This window comes from Capsicum annuum, chromosome 11 (assembly GCF_002878395.1).
Source record: "Capsicum annuum cultivar UCD-10X-F1 chromosome 11, UCD10Xv1.1, whole genome shotgun sequence".
NCBI lineage: Eukaryota > Viridiplantae > Streptophyta > Magnoliopsida > Solanales > Solanaceae > Capsicum > Capsicum annuum.
The window spans coordinates 224,960,922-224,966,760 of NC_061121.1; positions in this window are offsets into that span (position 1 = coordinate 224,960,922).

Genomic DNA, 5,839 nt, shown 5'->3' on the forward strand with positions numbered 1-5,839 from the left:
TCCAGAGATCACCCTCTAGATAGGACTGATCTCAAATTAAGTCAATAATTTTCATTATAAGCAACTTCAGAGATTACCCGCTAGATAGGACTGATCTCAATTCAGTCAATCAGATATCAGTATCAGCAGACTCAGTTATCAGAAGTCCAGTTAGTAGAATTCAGTATTTAGTATTTCTAGGACTTCAGTTACAGTTTATGCATTCATGCAGGTATCCTCATTCAGTAGTCTTATGATATTTAGTTAGTATTGTTCATGTATGTAAACTCTTGCATTCAGCTTTACCTCATCTAGCGTACCAGTACATTCTCACGTACTGACGCATACTTTTCTCTTGCACTATGGTGTTTTATACCATAGGTTCAGAAGCACGGGATCCAGAGCATCCTTAACAGTTCAGATTCATCCAGCAGTAGTAGACTTAGTAGTAAGTCCTCATCATTTGAGGATGTTCCTTATTTCAGCATTGCATTAAATTCAATATTTCAGTAGACGGAGTTAGTTGGGGGATTGTCCCATCAACTCCAAGTTCTGCCAGTTTTCCGCATTTTTATAGTATATTATTCAGTTATTGCAGTAGGTACCAGAAAAGGGTTAGCTTATGGTCCTTTGGAATTATGAGCACCATGTAGTGTCCGGGGTTCAGAATCTGGGGCGTTACACCTTATGTATTTTTTAAATCTTTTGGAACCCCTTATCTATTTATTAAATACATATTTAACCCTACTCTTCCATTAAATACAAAAAAATAAATTCTCTCTCATCTTCTCTCTTTACAACAACCCGTTTCATCTCCCCTTTGCACCATTTTCAATTTCGAGCTTATGTGAATCAGCTCCAACTTTGATCTTCAACTTCAGGTAAGTTATATTCTTGTTTCGACTAATTTGTGCTCAATATTGATGTTTTTTTTTTTCATTTTTTCAAACTCGTTTGTGGCGGGTCAAGTCGCTGGAGTTCAAATAAATTGATTTTTTTTTGAAAACGGGCTTGAATTCACTGAAAGTGGTTGTCTTTAGTTGGTATTTACTTGATTTTTGACGAATAATTGGTGTATATCGATTATCCTTGGTGATTGCATGTTGAAATTTCTTCACTAATTTCATCAGAATATGGAAAGATATGTGATTTTTGTTAAAACTTTTCTCCAATGTAAGGGTGTTGTAGAAGCATGTTCATGTTGAGAATTTCTTCACTGCGTATTTGATAATTTAACCCAAAAATTGAATATTTTTGAAAAAAATGGGGTTTGATTTTGCTTATAATTTGTGTTTTTAATTTGGTATTCGGTTTGTTTGTGCATTATTTTTGTTGGATTTTAATTTTCCTCGATGATTGCATTGAGATTTTTTTTACCACTTTTCTCGGTTTGCATGCTAAAAATCTAGGTTCCTTCCTATTTTTGTTCAATATAATAGTGATTTAGATGCATATTCTTGTTGGTGATGGAGTTTTTTTAGAAGAAACTTGTTCTGCAAATTGGCTTTTTTGGTGCTGCAACTACTGCCATGTTAATAGACTGCCAGGTCGATAAAGTATTGTATCTGCTGTAAATTGAATTTTTTTCAAAAAAATAGGAATTTATTTTACTTATAAATTGTGTTTTTAAGTTAGTATTCGATTTGTTTGAGCATTATTTTTGTTGGATTTTAACTTTCCTCGACGATTGCATTGAATTTTTTTTGCCAATTTTTCTTGATTTGCATGCTAAAAATCTAGGTTCCTTCCAGTTTTTGTTCAATATAATGGTGATTTAGATGCATGTTCTTGTGGGTGATGGAGTTGTTTTGGAAGAAACTTGCTCTGCAAATTGGCTTTTTTGGTGCCGCAACTGCTGCTATGTTAATAGACTGCTAGGTTGATTAGGTATTGTATTTGCTGTTATAGCTGAGAAATGTTAATTTTTGTCCGTAGATCATAACAAATGGCTAGAGGTAACAAATTCAAGGCTGTAGAAGTTGATAGGTCTGAGAAAAGAAAAAACGAGTAGTCGATGAATCAAAGAATAGAAATTACAGCGAGAAAGCTGTTGAAGCTTTAGTTCAAGATGAGTCGGAGAAAATAGAAATTAAGGCTAGGATAGAAGAGGAAGCACTGATCATGCCCCACTGTGCAAGGTTTATTTTGGCTGAGAGGTACGACCTCGCCACAGTCCTGATGATGTCGGATCATTTCCAGCTAAGATATCCGTTTGGTCCCATTTGAAAATATTTAATGAATTCAAACAAGTTGTGGTTGATTAATGTATGAAGTCTAGGTTTAAATTTGGTGGTTTATGGGACTTGCCAGAACATATGAAGTTCAACGGATAGCTTGTCCACTATGCACTTCTGCGTCGAGTTGAACCGGACAACAAGCTGCATGAAATGTGGTTCAGCATCATTGACAGGCCTGCATGTTTTTGCCTGAAGGAGTTTGTGCTAATCACGGGTTTAAACTGTGGGCGTTATCCCCGTGATTCAAAATATGTCAAAGCGACGGAGGAGGGTGAAGCTTTTTTCAAAAAGATTACAAAAAAGAGGAGTGTAAATACGAAGAAATTGTTAAAGCTTATTAGAGGTGGGAGGTTGGACAAGGAGGACAAGTTCAAATACTACTTGGTTTGGTTCGTGCACTGCATATTGCTTGTACACGACTTGTCAAAAACCGTGGACATAGACACTATTAAGATGGTGGATAACTTGGGCTTCTTTGAGAGATACCCTTGAGGTAAGGAGTCATTTGCCTTGACTCTAGACTATCTAAAGAAACGGATAAACTTCAGCAGACAGAAAAAGACATTTGAGACAAAGGGAGTTTCATCGTATGCGCTCTACGGATTTCCCTGGGCATTTATGATATTTTATTATAAACCATTGAAGTAGTTTATTATATACTATAATTCATCTATGGTGTCTATAATATACTTACTCTCAGTTTTATGATTTTATTTTTTCTTTTGATCATAGATTTGGATATACGAAGCCTTTCCCACGCTAGGCAGGGGAAATGGTAAATCAACTGAAGACCCGCTACCCATTCCCCGATTGCTCAGATGACACACCTCAAAAGGCGATAAACTAATCGAAGGTGATCCATATTTGAACGGATGAAGCACAAAGGTGTGAAACTATTCTTCCGATGAATAATTTTACCAATATTATGTTGCTAATCAATCACATTTGCCTATTTATCTGTAGAGAGTGCACCCGTACCTTATCCCCACGGTCCGTGAAATGAAGCAGCACTACATGAAAAATTTTAAAACATTCACGGACGAACCGAAGGACGTATTTATCGATTGCTTGAAGGCCCATCTGGAGGGTATGATTGTTATCACCTCATCGGAGGATGGTGAGGATAGGGATAATGATCAGAATTTGGGTGAAAATGTTGTTTCAAGGCATGTCACTCAGGGTACGGGGACGAGTAAGTCGAGAGCATCGGGAAAGACACCAATGATTGAAAATTTAGAAGAACACGTGTTTAGGCTGGAGGAGTCAATCAAGGACATCATTGATTTTGTGAAAGAGGAGAGGCTGGGGAGAGAAGAAAAGAAGAAGCAAAAGAAGAGAGATGAAGATGAAGGTAATATCTACTCTATATATTATAGAAGTTACATATTTTGTATAATTCCTTTTACTTATAATAATAGAATCTATAGCATTCGTCATCAACCGATATGTTAGTTTATTATAAATAATAAATACTTGAAAATACAGGTGTGCAGGTGCAAAGTCGGCATTCAACGGTGAGAGTTGTTCGCGATGACAGTGGAATTAAAGAAGCGCTCCTTGAGGTAGCAACTTTGAAACAGGCCTCGATCAATGCTGATGAGCTGATGATCCCTGAGGCTGCTACTGTTGTAGAGAAGGAAAATCTCGATGAAGAAAAAGAAGAAGAAAAAAGTGAAGAAGCTATTTGTGAAGAAGAAAACAAAGCTGATAGATCAACTGGTATGGAGAAGGAGGATCATGATGAAGGCAGGCAGGATGAAGATGATAAAAATGAGAAAAGTGGTTGTGAAGAAGAAAACAATGAAGAAGATGGAGAGAAAACATAAGAGAAGAATACCCAAGAAGTAGAGAAAGAAGAGGGAGAAGAAGAGCATAAAGAAGAAGGAAAAAATAATACACCAGAAAAAGAAGGCATCGCAGAGAGGGATAATTAAAATGAAAATGAATTTCCGAACTTAGATGAATTTCTTAATGAAGTTACTCATGATATCAACAGGATGCAAGTGGAAGATGAAAATGTTGAATGTTTAGACAATGTTTAATTTTTATTTGTTGTTGATGACTATTTTTATTAGACTAGACAATCTTAACTTTTTTATTTTTCAGCTCGGGATGTATAGAGCTGAACAATTTTATTTTTTAAACTGCCTTTATAGTTTATGATAAATATTTTTCATTTTATATAATCAATGTATCATTGCTTTTACATGAATGTCATCATTGATTATAAACTCTGACTAAAAGGTAAAGCATATATAGTAGAGTGTTGTGTAGTCGATGAATGAAAAAGGCAAACCATATATAATATAAGTAAAAAATAGTCGATTAATAAAAGCGACGTAATACATTCAATCCCACTATACCCCCATTATACCTTTCCAAAAAGATAAAACTAATAGTAAACCATACAACATAATTTTTATGCCATTTTCTTTTTCTTCAGCCATAGCCAACTTATGCTTAAGTTGATCCCTCTCAATTTTGACGTCTTTCAACAATCCTTTTAAGTGATCAATCTTGTGTTCCGATTCTCTTTATAATGTCATTAGAAGATTCTTATTTTCTTTAGAATCTCTAAGCCTTTCCAACATTTCAAACTTTGCAATGCCTTAAATTTTTGACACCTCAAAATCGGAGGGAATCCACTCGAAATAAGAGCATCCACCATTATCCTAAAATTACGAGGATAAATTATTAAATTGTACTATGAGATGAAAACAAATAAATTTTTATTTAAACAAAAACAATCCTTTCCAACCACACAACTGTAAAATTTTTGACCCTGATTCCTATCGGTTCGTGATGTTTCAACACTGAAAGATTACCACAACGATAAATATAAGAACATTTGGAAGTTTGAGATGAATGCAACATTGTTATTGTTGATTCAAAACTTGAAAGTCATAAATAAATGAACATGGAAGAGTCCAAAAGGGTCCCTTTAATTAATATAGTAAGGCTACCAAAATCTGACCGTTGAAAAATTCTAACCGTTAGAATTGTACTGTTGGAGAAAATTTAAATGGATTATCATTTACTTCAAAGGGTCTTTAAAGAATGTTTATGTCTTCTATAATCGACTGTGTGACGTATTAATTATATACTGATATCAGTGTTGATGATCCTGTATATTGACATATTATCGATTTATCAAGTGGTCGATTATAGACCTTTCCTATAGTCTATGATCAACTTACTGATATTGACAGCTTAAAATAATGGCAAAAAAATGAGAAAATAAATAAAATAAAATTAGAGTATGTCAATTAACACCATTAAAATATTGTAAAGCAATTTTGATGCATCAATTGTGACTCCCAATCACTTTTAGACGTGATCAAGTGTTATCTAAGACACGGTGTAGTCGTAGATCATTGAGATGACACACAAAAAAAATATTAATCATCCAAGCAATAGAGAACGACTACTTATCATGACAAGAGATTAGACTTATGTGATGACCATAAGGAAGGGTGATGGTTGTCACTTGTGAGTGTTCAATGGACAAATAGTGTATGAGAACAAGAAGTCCTTCTCAACAGAGATGATTGTTCTAGGTAATTGGTTGTTACTACCATTTCCCTCCCCTATACTCATTTGATCGAGTGTCCAATTATTTTGTA